General features: G+C 43.4%; 1 long non-coding RNA gene across 1 annotated transcript; it reads left to right on the forward strand.

The window, feature by feature from the left end:
* Positions 1-377: 377 nt before the first annotated feature.
* LOC121835981 lies at positions 378-14101 on the forward strand. Its single transcript, XR_006077749.1, has 3 exons — positions 378-453; positions 2375-2543; positions 13986-14101. It is a non-coding gene; the product is annotated as an uncharacterized LOC121835981 (long non-coding RNA).
* Positions 14102-14586: the final 485 nt, after the last annotated feature.

Raw genomic sequence — 14586 nt, forward strand, 5'->3', positions numbered from 1 at the left:
AAACCGAAATCATGCCGCTCTCCTCCCTGACCTATGCAATGGCCAACTAGTTCCCAGAGTGCAACGCGCGCGGTGTTGCTTGCAGGGATTTATGGAAGTAGTCCCAAATCTGCGAGCGCTCGCTATTTCCATGAGCAGTGGTTATCAAAACAAGGCACCTAGGAAAGGTGGCGCAAGCTACCGCCCATTATCAAGGGTATAACACTACAGTCCAGGTCAGCTGCAGTCCAGGTTAGCCAGGTTACACGGCTCTGCCAGGTTCGCCAGGTTAGCATCTGTCCATCCATCGATCTTTTCTCAAAGTGTCTCGGGTGGGGCTGGGAAATGCGTGAGGATGTGAAAATGCTCAAATTTCACCGAGTTTACCAACGTTTCAAGGTTTCTTCACGATCAATGTGTTCAAGAAAAGCCCACGCTGGGGCAAGTCAGTGACCCTGTCCGGTTGCAACTACGGTGAGCACGATTTGCTTCCATTGGCCATTAGAATGTTTTCTCGGCAAACCTTGTCGTCTTCAGCATTACGCCGACAAAGCCGTAATGCTGATAGAGATGTCCTCATCAGCGAAGGCCAACAATGGTCACAGATTGGACACGACGATTGCATCAACGGACGGCTCAAACTTGGCACGATGCGGAGCGCTGACTCAGTACTCATTTCCAATTCGTCCAGCGACGGCTTTCTCTGGTGCCTCAAAAGAGCCGGGTCGAGACCGAGTTTCCGACCCCTCCCCGCATTAATATTTTAGAATAGAGCGTGTCACCCTTCGAAACTTTTATTATATATATATATATTTTTTTTTTTTTTGCAAAAATAAACTATGCATTGTCGAATGCTTAGTTTCCGTCCAAATGTGGCCCTAGAGGTCCAAACCCGAGGCCAAAGTTCCAGAACCAACCGTTATCTCGAAAGTTGTGAGCGATTTTTTGAAAGTTTCGACAGACAAATGCTGGCTGCTGGAGCCGTTGAATAAATGGAGCTGAATGGCGCAAGTTACTGAAAACGTATTTTGAACAAGATATCGGTTGGTTCTGTAATTTTGGCATCCGGTTGGGGCCTCTAGAGCTACATTTGGGCCGAAACTGAGCATACAGCGATGCATAGTTTACTTTTGCGTTTAAAAAAATCTTTTTTTTTTTTGGAACTTACTGTATTAGGGGAGGGGCGGTTGGCTTGCTCTAAAAGTGGCACTGATGAAATTTTAGTATGAGGAATGCACCACCTAAAGACACCTTTGTGGAAAGTTTATTTCAACACTGTCTGTTGGCTTATTTATATTTTTTTAAGCCGGTAGAGGGCTTTGGAACCCATTGTAGAATGGGGTTGAGGAGTAATAGCCTGGCATCAGCAGTGCACACATATTGCATTGTAAAGCACCTTTCTATTGTAGCAAACTGGAAATTCCAGATATCTCATTATTTCCTCAATAAGTGTTCAGTCCTTTAGTACATATGCTTTCCCTTTAAATCGCTTGTAACACACAATTTTTATTGCCATTTGTTGCTTCTGATGTTCGTAAATTGTTGATTTCTTTCATTGTGAATAATGCAGCTACCATAAGTGCCTTTAAATTCGGACAGCTGGGAGAATTATGCTCTGTGCTCTCATAGCTATCAAAGGCCTGTATGTAGCCTTTGATAGCTATGATACGTACCTAGCCTCACAAATGCAAATACCGACAAATGAACTGTGCAAGCTGCTGCCATTGCCAGCATCTCATTGTCATTGTTCAGTTGTTGGAGTGTACATGTGCTGGCTGTCACTTGCAATAGATAGTCATACTTAAAATTTTAGAAATTTTATGCATCTTGAGAATCATTGTGCACAGAACAAATAGCTCTTAGCACTCAAAATGACCATGCAGCAAAGCTTTTGTTCCCCTTCCCTCTTTCAAAATAAACGTAGGATTACAAAAAAAAAGATGAATTTTTGACCAAAATGAATAAAATTTTTTAATGGATCCCAGAGATATAGAGCTGATAGCAACATTATTAAATTTCTCTGATTTAATATGGAGGCATTTAATTTCATGTTGCAGCTCGAGGCAGCGGAAAACTAGACACATGGGGGAGCTATTTCTCCTTTTCCTTAGTCTTGGATCTCCATCACAGCCCATACCAGTTGAAGCCTTATTATCTAGCTTTCAACTATTTCTGGGGTTGTCAGGTTTGACCAATCATAGGAATTTATTGTGTTGTCAATATTTTTGTTTATGTTGTCCAAATCCACTATTAATTGCACAAACAACCCTGAAATCAAAAGAATTTGCAGTGGTTTGCCCAGTGCTTTTAGTTATAAAACAAATTGTATCTAGTTTTAGGAACCTACTGCAATGACACAGTGCTCACGTTATAGGACTGCTTTAAATTTTTTTAGGTTTCTCAACTTCTACCTGGAACAACAATGGCACACACCTGAGGGAAAAGAACTTTCAAAGGAGGAAGTACTTGCTTGTCAGAAAGTAATTGGACGTTGCCTATCACAGAGGCTGATGGACATTGCCCGTGACCACCTCGCTCGGAATGCCTGGCTACAGATATGATGGGTATTTACTTTCAGTTTTACCAAACCTACATTTATGCGTCTTTACAATTAACAAGCCATAATTTTAGGTCAGCAAAGCTGCCATGTTCATTTATCATGATGATACCGTACACATGCTTTAAGGAGAAAGGGAAATAGAGACATTGATGAACTGGCAGCATGAACATTTATTTAAGGTCCTCAAAAACCACGACAGTTGCAGCGGTGGGCTCAGTAAAGAGGGAGAGAAAAATGAGGTAGCTGACCAAAAGTGAGAAGAAGAAAAATAACCTAGAAGATGGGAAACTGAGTGCAGAGATTTAACCCTAGACCACGTAGAGGTGTGTTGTGGTTGTTGACAGAGACATGCGATTACAGGTTCTAACAAGCTAAGAAACGGGGCTTCTATGTTTCCAGGAAAACTACACATGTTAAAAGCCTTAATTATCTGCACACCTTATGAGACTAGTCATTCCGTTGGAAATAGACATTTTCTCTCTGCAATTCTCACCTCGAATAGTACATCTCTCTCCACAACTACAGCCCACCTAGGTCTGAAGTCATTTGTCTGCCCACTTTCCTGTCTTCTAGGTCACTTCCTTCTGACTTATTCCCTCCTTTTTTTCTTACTTACCGCCCAATCTTTTCTTTCTTCAATTTTGCCGCTTAGGCAACTGTTGGCATGGGGCTCATTCCACGCCAAACATCCCAGACGTTACGCTTGACCATTTCCCATTTTAAAAAGAAAATTCATGGCTCTTTACCCCAAAGTCCGTAACCTTTTCCTAAAATACTTGGAATGAAGAGCGTGCTGGTAGGGGTAAAATATAAATAAAGGAAGAACAGAAAAGAGCTTTTATGTTGTTTCCTTATTTATATGTTCCCTAAAATATTTTTGCCGAAAACATTTTTTTTACGGCGTGTGCGTGTTTTTACTTCTTAAATGGGCACACAACTAGGCATTCAATAAAGAAGTGAGTCTAATTTTTTTCAAAATGCCTCGGATTTTATTTTATGAAATTCGAATGGCTTTTACCTTGCTATGTTGTGATGTTTATGCAACTTTAATTGTTAAAATAGTTTTAGAAACCTCATCAAAAATCTTTTTTTTTTGCAATTTTCTTAATATTTTTGTTTAATTATCGCTCTGCACCTGGTAATTATAAGTTTTTTTTGCTATTGAAAGCCCCGTAGACATTTTACAAATAAAAAAAAATGTTTGAAGCTGCATAACGAAATACCTCATGAAAAAAAATATTCTAAAGTTGTGAAAAAGTCTTTTTTTTTGCCTAAACATGCATTTATTCTATTATGAGGTTGTCAGAGTACAAATGTGAAAGATACCGACATTAGAAGAAGAGTTTGTCTTTAATTTCTGAAAGTTTATTCAAAATAAACTTTTTTCTAAAGCAAGAAAAAAAAATGTTGAAGATGAGTTGCCTTTGTTGCAACCTGGCATTGTTTCTTAGCGCCCCTTCACCGCACTACACGCCACCTTACACCAGAGTTGAGAAACTTTGCGATCATGCAAGGCATTTGTTGGTTCAGAATGTGATTTTCGCATAGGCTTCTTTCTACTCATGCACATTTTTGACTCGCAATTGCCTCACATATATTGTCACTGTTTACAGCTAAAGAGGTACCGCGGTTTGCCGCGGTCGCTTCCACTTGTCCTTCTTTTTGGCTGTAACGCACACAACAGTGGATATGGTGTGATAATCATAAACGCTGTCACTGCATAGCTGGCTTCTTTCACCCTTTGTACCAGTGTCGGCTCTCCTCACTTTGAAACTTGATGCCTAACGGCCTCACATCGCCTAAAAGAAACTTATTCCCTCAGGAAACGCAATGTCGACCAAGTGAGATCCCTACTGGCATATTGAAAGGAATGAACCGACAGTAAGGAAGGGCAAAAAACTAGGGGTATTGTTTCGAACGACCACTAATTAGTAGCAATCGGGAATCTAGCCAAGAAATTTTAGTTTTTGTCAGAGTATGGTGACATATTGATGTATGGAGCAGGTCACTCGGCACAGGCAAGTCATCCTGCAGTTGATGCGGATGCTGATGAGGGTAAGCAGGAAATTCTAATTGTTGATGATGATTCTTTTAGAGCGCAGCTCTTAGGCGCCCGTTTCTGGCTTGAGCGGCGTCCCCGTCGCCATTACCGCGCGTTGCATTATGGGAAAATTTTCCCCCTAAATCTAGCGGAAAAATTTCCCCACTAAATCTAGCGAAAAATTTCCCCGTTAAATCCAGCGGAAAAATTTCCCCGCTAAATCTAGCGGAAAACTTTCCTCGATAAATCTAGCTGAAAAATTTCCCCGCTAAATCTAGCGGAAAAATCTCCTCGCTAAATCTAGCGGAAACGTTTTCCCGCTAAATCTACAGGAAAAATTTCGCTGGAAGGCCGCGTGACCCCCCACATGACCTCGGGGAGGGGGATCACGTGACCTTGGGGGTCACGTGACCTCAAGATGGGGCGGGGGTGGGGGTCACGTGACCCCTCCCCCTGGTTACGTAACCCCCCCCCCAGAAAAAAAAAATGTCACCCTCAGTTCCCTCCCCTCCTCCTCAAGAGCTGCACTCTAATTCAGCATTACAGGGAGCTGTAAACGGCTTTTATTTATTTTTTTGTTAGGGGCGAAGCTCCTTAGGGGCTAGCCATGTTTGGCGTCGGGTGCTCGTGCTTCGCTCGTGAGTTCATGTGCTCACGAGCACGTGAGCACGTGTTCCTAAGGTTGTGTAAGACAAAAAAAGCGCATCTTTACGTGGTGAATGATGTTGATTGGGGCGAAGCGTAGACGCTGAGCCGCAGCATGCCCAGCCTTTCGTTCGTTTTCATCCACCTCAGAAAGAGAATGTGTGGTATGGAATGTGGTTATATGCGCATTTGAGCATTTGACCGCAGCGTGACATGGATGAAAACGAAAGGCTCGGCATCCTGCGGCTCAGCGTCTACGCAGACAAGCCCCACCAGAGCTTCGCCCCAATCAACATTTTCACAACATTGAGATGCAGTTGTTTTTCTAAATTAGGAGGATAGTTGTATTGTGTTTACTCATTTCTAATGTGTCGCCAACTCTGTTTAGTTGCTGCGGTTCAATTCATGCCTTTTTCGAACCACCTTGACCGTAAAGAAAATTTAAGCTGCATGTCATTTGTTCTGTTATGCTTATGCATACCTGCCAAGTTTTACGATTTTATCGTAAAGTGTCCGCTTTCCAGCGCTTTCTTGAGGTTATCGCATTAACAACAATATTTGTATGATTTTCCGCTCCCCCCTGTAAAGAAAAAAAATTGTTTAAGCTGCATCTCACTTGTTTACAAGTTGGGGTTGGCAACACTGGATAGTGACTTGTATGCCAGGGGGCGCAAGCTACCGCTCCAGTGATGTAAGGGGTGGTATAGCCGCTACTGAGCTGAGCGTCTAAAATCCATCCATCCATCTTAATCCAAAACTGGAAATCTCCTTTGTTGTGGCGAACGTTGTACGTTGTGTTACTGGAACTTTTACTCATGATCCCTTGAAACCATCTTTGCTACAAGATGGCGGGAAAAAAATACATGCAAGTGTTTATTCCCAGCTATTTATCCGACTTTCCATTTATGAAGACGTCGCGCAAGGGCGAAATGTTCACATTTTGTAGTCTGTCGCTGTGATGTCAACATTTCGCACGCTGGTCGCCGGGACATTCTGTCATCTGAATACAAAAAAACACAAGGGCTCTGCAAATTTAGATGAAACCAACGAGAAGCTTGGAGGGTACTTTAGTCGATGAACGGATTACGACACTACCCGAGCAGAATGCCTTTTACGACATTTTTGATTGAACACAACGTGCCGTTTACAGCGGTTGTTGTGGTGACGTTAAAGAGCAAGAACTTTGCTCTTTAACGTCTTCGTTAAACCAGGCACAGGAGAAAGAGTTTTCAGCAAAGTGAAGGAGGCACACACGCAGTTCCGCTCCTCTATGTCGAAAAAGACTCTTGAACAGTTGTTAGTTGTGAGATGCAGCCAGTCTGGAAGGTGCCATGAACAAGTGTTCGACAACAACTTCCTAAGAGAACCATATGCTGAAACTTCCTCAGTGTTGACCCAAACTTCTACTTCTAAAGAATAAGACATTGCGTGCAATGTATGATGTGTTTGTGCCCTAGTTGAGGCATTTTTCTTACCTAAACCAAGTTTTTGAAGTATAAATCAGTTTTCGTATTCCTTCACACAATAGTAGTGTTTTTTGGCATCCCTTGTAGTATTTTCACCATTGTAGGTTGGCAGGTCTGCTTATGTGACACCTATCCGAGTGAAAGTTGTAATAGTGCATTGATTTATTTGCAGTTGACCTGGTTCACTTGCCTGTCGCTAAACCAGCACGAAAAAGTTTTTAAAGCTGAATATACCGGTTTGGATACAGTACTAGCTTATGTCTTGAGGGACTTGATCTTTATGTGCCGGTATTAAGCGAATAGTTAAGAGGGCTTTCTTTTATGTGCACTGCCTACCATCAAGATTTCTGGTTTGTTCGCAGAAGTTCAACTTCCTCCGTGCTTTCTTGGTTCATGTGGTTGCCACAAAATCACGTAGGCTAAGAAGCAGTTTCTGATTGATGCTTAAAGACCGACCAACGAAACCATATTCCGCAAGGTAGGAGAATGCCCCTCGCACCCTCCTCTTTTCATTCTCTCCCAAAAATCATGTGACGACAGGGGTTGCTTTTGTGTCGGCTTTTTCTGTATGGATAATCCTCAAAAAGTGTGCAATGAGCGGCTAGCTGCGAGCGCCACAACGACCTTGAGACGTCCAGGTGCAGGGGTGTGACATCTGCCCCAATTGCGCTATTCTGATACAAACCCAGTTTTCTGCGCCTAGTTGTGCCAGAAACATTAAATTGGTTGAAATTGCGCCACACTGTGCCAAGAGTAACTCAAAAACTAAAAAAAATTTAGGGGCGGCACTAGATTCAGCAGGAAACGAGAGCTTGGTTGACAACACTCAATCTCGTCGTAGTAAAGTACACGGCACGGGTACAGGGTGGCGCAAGCAACCGCTGGATTCGAAGATTTTAGCTGTAGTACCCTTCTATACCTATGATACGTGCTATTTTCTCCCCTCTTCCTACTACTTTACGCTGTCATTTGTGACTGCATGCTACCGGTGCGCTGTCACGCGGTCTTGCTGTCTGGCCGCGAGAGGTACGTTGCACAGGCTATCAAGATGAGCTAACAAAAATATTCTTTTCGTTTTGAGAGTAAACCTTTTCTTAAAAGTGCTATTGAGCGCCTCCATTGTGTAATTGTTCATTTGCGTCCGTTATCTCGTCAAAATGGATGGCGCCGTCGCCGTGAGTACTTTCGGTTATCGCACACTTGCTTCCAGTGCGTAAGCAATCGAATGAATCGGTCACACACCCGTATTTAGCGTGCATGTGGCGCTGATAATTTTTCTACCAATTCACTATTCACCTTGTGACTCACTTTTGTGGGGAGTTTCTTTTTTCTACCTGCACGGTGCTTTCTACGAGCGTGCATAGGTGTCTAGTTGTAGTAAACCGTGCTTCCCTGTTCATGCTTTTGAATCACCGCTTTAAAAGGTTCTGCACTACAATTTAAAAAAATTAAAAAAAAAAAAACGGAAAAGGCAAACGCTAGTTTCGTGCGCATAGATGAGGACAGGAAACACAGGCTTGCTGCAAAGTTAGGTGGGTACCAGGTACCTCAGGCTTATGAGGTACCTGGTACCCACCTAACTTTGCAGAAAGCCTGTGTTTCCTGTCCTCATCTATGCGCACGAAACTAGCGTTTGCTTTTCCCGTTTTTTTTTTATTTTTTTAAATATATTTTATCTTGGTGCGTATCGGCACTGATAACTTATTAAAACCAGGGTGGACAAAAATAATGATTAAAAAAGAAAAATCTGATTTATGTGATTTATATTATTTTTTATGATTTCAATAGCTGAAAGCTGCTCTAACAGTTTCTGCTCCTAATCTGCTCCAAACTGTAGACCTTTTTGCTTCGAAGTTGCTCCAAAATGCATAAACTGCTGCTCCAAAACAAGACTTTTGTGATCCTAAGCTGCTCCAAAATCCAGATTTTTCTGCTCCAAAAATTGCTCCATAACCTGTTTCACCTGTCTCACCCCTGCAGGTGTCTTCCCTCGTCGACGCGGGCACGCTCAATCCGCGAGATTGAGGAAGCCAGCACGACCGAAAGCTTTCTCTCATGAGCTGCAGGTCCGAGGCCGCTCGGTCGGTGGAGATCGAGGGGTCGTGGCGGTATGCTGGGTTCGTACCAGCAGCCGCTCGCTGGCATCGCGCGGCTGATGGAACCGTTCCCGTGTCTGCACAAGGATTGGCTTGCGCAATAAAAGGTTCAGGTCGTCGATATTACATTTATTTCCGAAACTTATAAATCAAGTGGCTTTCGCTAATCTCTTTATTACTGTTTGAAACACATCTCCTCTCATAGGTTGTTCATCCCATTTCGGACTCTTTCGCGTATTTATTCGTCCTTACCTCTGCCTGATGACTGTTTTATAACTTGATAAAGACCTTTAAATATTTGCGCGGGCTTGCGCGATGAACGCTGTCCCGGATTTAATATTGGAAAGATTGGCGTCAGGAGGGGTTAAGCAAGCAAACCGAAATTCTTGCTTCTAATGAAGACGGCACAATCATAAGATAGGTCATCCTCCAGGCCGGGAATGTTTGTGCACAGTGATTAAATTATTTACATCTAATTTGACATGCACTATAAATCTGGTACATTCTCTTAGAAGCAGTATGTTAGTGCACATGAATCCGCCCAGCGTCTTGCCTTCTAATCGCGTGGAAGGAAAATTGAAATATCCCGGGCATGATCTGTGCTGAAGCCTAGGTTCATTGGTCGCCTATTATTTCTACAAACTCTCTGGCAAATTCACTACCATATAGCCTGGTGTCCTTTATCCAAGAAGCGAGGTTTTGATAGAATTCCGTTGCTCAGCCACTATGTTTTTGTAGTGGCGCGAAAAAACAAAAAAAGAGAAAGAGAGAGGAAAGCAACGGTTTTTGCAGGCTGATATTTTTTTTTTGCAATTGCAATATTTTGTTGTGTTGTGTGGTATGCTTTTGTGGTGTAAACAATCTTACGCACTTCCCACAAATATTTCATTGTCAACGACAGTTGTAAAGTATTACGCAGTGCCTCGGGTGCTTTGACCTTACGCACTAGAGCGTCACAGGAGCGAGTATTTCTGCAAAATAAATACGAGGACCTATTTCTCCCTTTGAATCCATCACCTTTGTGGCATCACGACGAACACACTTTCACCATGAAATCGTAACAAATAATGATTGATGATGAAATTGATTGGGTCCCAACAGTGGAGCCACATTATTTAGGTTGCAAATAAACTGGGCGTCAATCATGCGATGTGCTTGCTTCCACGTTTGAATGTGTTGAGAATGAGTAGCCAAAAAACGCAGTCTGCAGGCTGCTTCCTGGAGTGGCCTGATATCTCCAAAACTCGGGAAAAGGGGGGGGGGGCGAGAGAGAGAAAGGGGTGGATGTTGTGGGAAGGTGATAATATTGATTCTCACTTAGGAGAGTCGCCGGTCGTTAAAAAGTCGACTCGCCCATAACGGGAAAGCCTGTAGGGCCACATGTATAGTAACCATGAGTAAAATGTGGTATACAGCTATGTTACTGAGAAGTTGCAATAGAGCAAACGATGGGGCGTTGTGGAGGCAAGTGAAGCAAAAACCTATCTTATGATTGTGCCGTCTTCATTAGAAGCAAGAATTTCGGTTTGCTTGTTTAACCCCTCCTGACACCAATCTTTCCAATTTTGGATAGATCCGGGACAGCGTTCATCGCGCAAGCCCGCGCAAATATTTAAAGATCTTTATCAAGTTATAAAACAGTCATCAGGCAGAGGTAAGGACGAATAAATACGTGAAAGAGTCCAAAATGGGATGAACAACCTATGAGAGGTGTGTTTCAAACAGTAATAAAGAGATTAGCGAAAGCCACTTGATTTATAAGTTTCGGAAATAAATGTATTATCGACGACCTGAACCTTTTATTGCGCAAGCCAATCCTTGTGCAGACACGGGAACGGTTCCATCAGCCGCGCGATGCCAGCGAGCGGCTGCTGGTACGAACCCAGCATACCGCCACGACCCCTCGATCTCCACCGACCGAGCGGCCTCGGACCTGCAGCTCATGAGAGAAAGCTTTCGGTCGTGCTGGCTTCCTCAATCTCGCGGATTGAGCGTGCCCGCGTCGACGAGGGAAGACACCTGGACGTCTCAAGGTCGTTGTGGCGCTCGCGGCTAGCTGCTCATTTCGCGCTTTTTGAGGATTATCCCTACAGAAAAAGTCGACACAAAAGAAGCCCCTGCCGTCCCATAATTTTTGGGGGAGGGTGACAAGAGGAGGGCGCGAGGGGCATTTTCCTACCTTGCGGATTATGGTTTCGTTGGTCATCTTTAAAGCCTGGTGGACAAGGAATCAACGGCTGCTTTTTCTTCGCTCAGTGGCCGAAAGCGAAGAGAAAGGAGCCGTCAATCTGTGCCTGTCAGGTGAAACATTAGCAATGAGTAGACACGACACAACTATCCTTCTAGTTTAGAAAATAAAATAATTTCCTTTTTAACTTCATCAGCCTCCGCACGAACCGCAAAATGACTTGCCTGTGCCGAGTGACAAGCTGCATCCATCAATATGTCACCGTACTTAAAAAAAAAAAAAAAAAACTTTTTTTGGCATATTTTTGATTCCACCTAGCCAGTGGTTGTTCGAAACGATACCTCTCTTTTTTTCTGTCCTTTCTTACCGTTGGTCCTTTTCTTTTAAAATGCCAGTAGTGACCTCGTTCTATCGATATCGTATTTCTTGAATAGAAGTCCCAGTCAGGCGATGCCAATGCTGTTAGGCATAAATGAAGTATCAAAGTGAGGAGAGCTGATATCGAAACAAAGGGTGCAACAACCCTGCCATGCAGTAGCGGCACGTAGGATTATCACACCATATCCGCTTTTTGCATTACAGCCGAAAAGAAGAATCAGTGGAAGCAGCTGTGGCAAACCGCAACGCTTTTTTAGCTGTAAACAGTGACTGTATATGCAAGTCAAGAATGCAGATGCGTAGAACCCCCTGCGAAAATCACTCCCGACTAGCAATTAAGCTGGGGGGGGGGGGGGGTGGGGGAGCTCTATCCCGAAAGAGCACCAAAATTCAAGATGGCACCGACAAAATTTTTCTACCAGAAAAAAAAAAAAAGCGCAGTGTACACGGATTTAGTGTTTTATTTATCTCTGAGAACATAGACTTTATTAGGCCAAAGATTTGTCACTGCTATGTTAATCACTTTCAAAACCACCAAAAGACTCCTCAGAGTCTGTCACAAGAAAAAGTTTGCAGCATTCCGCAAACTACGTGCCGTTGGCTATTTTGACAACCTCTTCAGAAAGAAGCCGGTTGCCAATGGCTCATTCTGCACTTCTTTCGCGCTCCAGGTATGAGTGCATCATCCACGTTTTCACTGAACACCGGCGTGCCGTTACTTAGCTTTCGTCGAAGTTTGACTTTCTTGTAGTTTGGCTGTAGCAAATTTTCAAAATTCTTGTCCCATTCCCGTATCCGGTAGAGCTTGATGTGTCGAGACGTCAGGTGTATGTTTTTCCCGTTTTCACAACGCCATTGGACGACCTCAATTTTCTTTGCCGCTGTGAAAGAATGCATAGCCGACCTGACAACCCCAAAACAAAGCGAAAGTGGTGCGTGGCGACCGGGCTGATAGGGCTGCAAAGTAGGATTGGATTGGATTCTTGGACTGAATTTCGCAGGCCAGTGTTCCCTGGGCGCAATCAGCCTGGTACGTGATACGGGTGCGGTGCGGGGAGGGGCGCACTTTCCCGGAACGGCGAGGAAATGTGAAATTGGCAGTGAAATTGGGGAGGACACTTGCTCAGAATTTCACGGTAAGCTTAAATTGTATCTTCATATTTTCTAATCTCTTTTATGCCTAAAAATGGTGCAACCTAATACTTCACTAGGGTGCTGTGGGAGGAGGGTGAATACACCTTACTGGGCACTGTAATGCAGTGGCTTTGGCACTGACAGGTTTGACGTCGTTTGTGTGGCTGGATTCGCCGAAGCCCTGGGGTTTCCGCCTTAAATTGGGTGAGGTGGCTGATATCACCTATCATAGTGGAATACCAGGCAATCCGGTGTTTTTTGTTGCCCATGGAGCTTGTTTTTGAAACTTAAAACAACATACAATGGTTCATCTGGTGAATCAATTAAAATTGTGGCCACCTTCTGTATTGGAAAAAATGACCAGAGTTGATTTCATCTCATCAAAATGACGAGTTGTGTGACATGTGGGCAAGTAAAGGAGAAAGACATTAGCTGGCTCAGAGCGTGTGAAAGGGTAGCACTCGATTGCCAGGCCTGCTCAGATATACATGCTTTTTTTTTTGTCAAGCCTGTCTTGTCCTTGGAGGTGAGCTGTATGCACCGATTCTTACTGACGTCTGTGCAATGTGCGCCGTCGGTAATGTACCACTTGCGCATGGCAGAAGAACACTGGCTGGTGGTAATGTTGGTGTGGGAGTCTGTGTCTCGCACCATCAGGAGAGAATTCGGCAAGCTAGATAAACTGTAATAGAAGTGAGTGAAGTAGGTTGTACATTTGCTCTGGAAACATGTTTAGTGCAATATTCATTCTCAGAAAAAATGTTACCTTCGTCTACCAGTTTCAAGTTTGAGTCAATTTCATTGCAACAAGTGTACGGCTGTTCTCTTTAGACTTCATACCGATTGTCATTATGACAAGCAAACAAAGCAATGCATTATCTTTTTATGTTCATTTTTTTTGTTACTATGAGAATTTACGAAATAGCTAACTTATTGCAAATGTTTTCAGTCATCTTGAACACTACATTTGCTTACCACTTTTGAGTTTAATGACGAAAACACCATTTTTATTGCCCGGTTGTGGTATGTTTATGCATGTTTTGTACAGTTGTGCACTGTATCGTTTTCACTGGATATACCTGAAAATGTTTATGCAAAGTAGTCATAATGAACAGTGTATAGGGTGTTTTCACTGACGTGATTTCGTCCACCATTTGTTGTTGCGATCTGTCTGGAATGTGCCAAACTCGAGCATTTCAAGGATTTACATGCCTTCTCAAATGCGCAGAGCACCGCTGACATCATTTCAACCGGTTACGATGTAATCCTTCAATGTAGTAAATTTGTTTGAAAAACCAAACTAACAACAAAATGGCGGATTGACGTCATGCGCAAACAACCTATAGTATAGTGCCTTGAATGCATTTGTGACTGCTGTCTTTGGCCATCCTATGCTGCTTATGCATTTAAGGTAGCCCCAAAATGGTGACAAATTATGTCGCAGGAGCTGGATGCTGTGTTATGTCGCAATCCTAATGGTTGGCCCTATGTGTTCCAGCGAATAATAGGAAACACAACTGTCGCTCTTGTAGCGTCCCAACTCCTGGCTGCTGAATCTTCCATGGACTATCAAGCTGGAGACGAGCTACAGCACAACAGGGGCCTACCGCACCCGCCTTCTGCTGCTCTACCACCACCAGATCGTGGCATGAAACAGCATGACACTTCTATGACGTTGTCAGGCAAAGATAGAGGGAACTCAAATGAAGTGACGATGAGCATAGCACTCGGGAACATGTTCCAGGCACCATTAGAATGTGCTAGTAGAGGCCCATTGAGGAAGCCCATTAGAATGTCCCAATAAGGGCAAATACATCAGTAGGCCAATATTGGACCAATACACCAACATGCCTCTACTGAACTAAACACACAAATAGGCCTCTAATGGACCAATACACCAGTAGTCCTCTATTTGACCAATACACCAATGGGCCTCTATCGGTACTATAGGACCCACCTACTTTTTACAATAGGAATCTACTGGTCTATCAGTTTACTGGTTTATTATTGTAATTTTTGCTGGGGATGTGATAGCACAACCTCTTTTATTGCATATGTTCTAATGTTAGCTGCGTATGTTATGAGCCTTACATATTGTT

Source organism: Ixodes scapularis, unplaced genomic scaffold (genome assembly GCF_016920785.2).
Source record: "Ixodes scapularis isolate PalLabHiFi unplaced genomic scaffold, ASM1692078v2 PGA_scaffold1__304_contigs__length_218370807, whole genome shotgun sequence".
In the NCBI taxonomy this organism is placed as follows: domain Eukaryota; kingdom Metazoa; phylum Arthropoda; class Arachnida; order Ixodida; family Ixodidae; genus Ixodes; species Ixodes scapularis.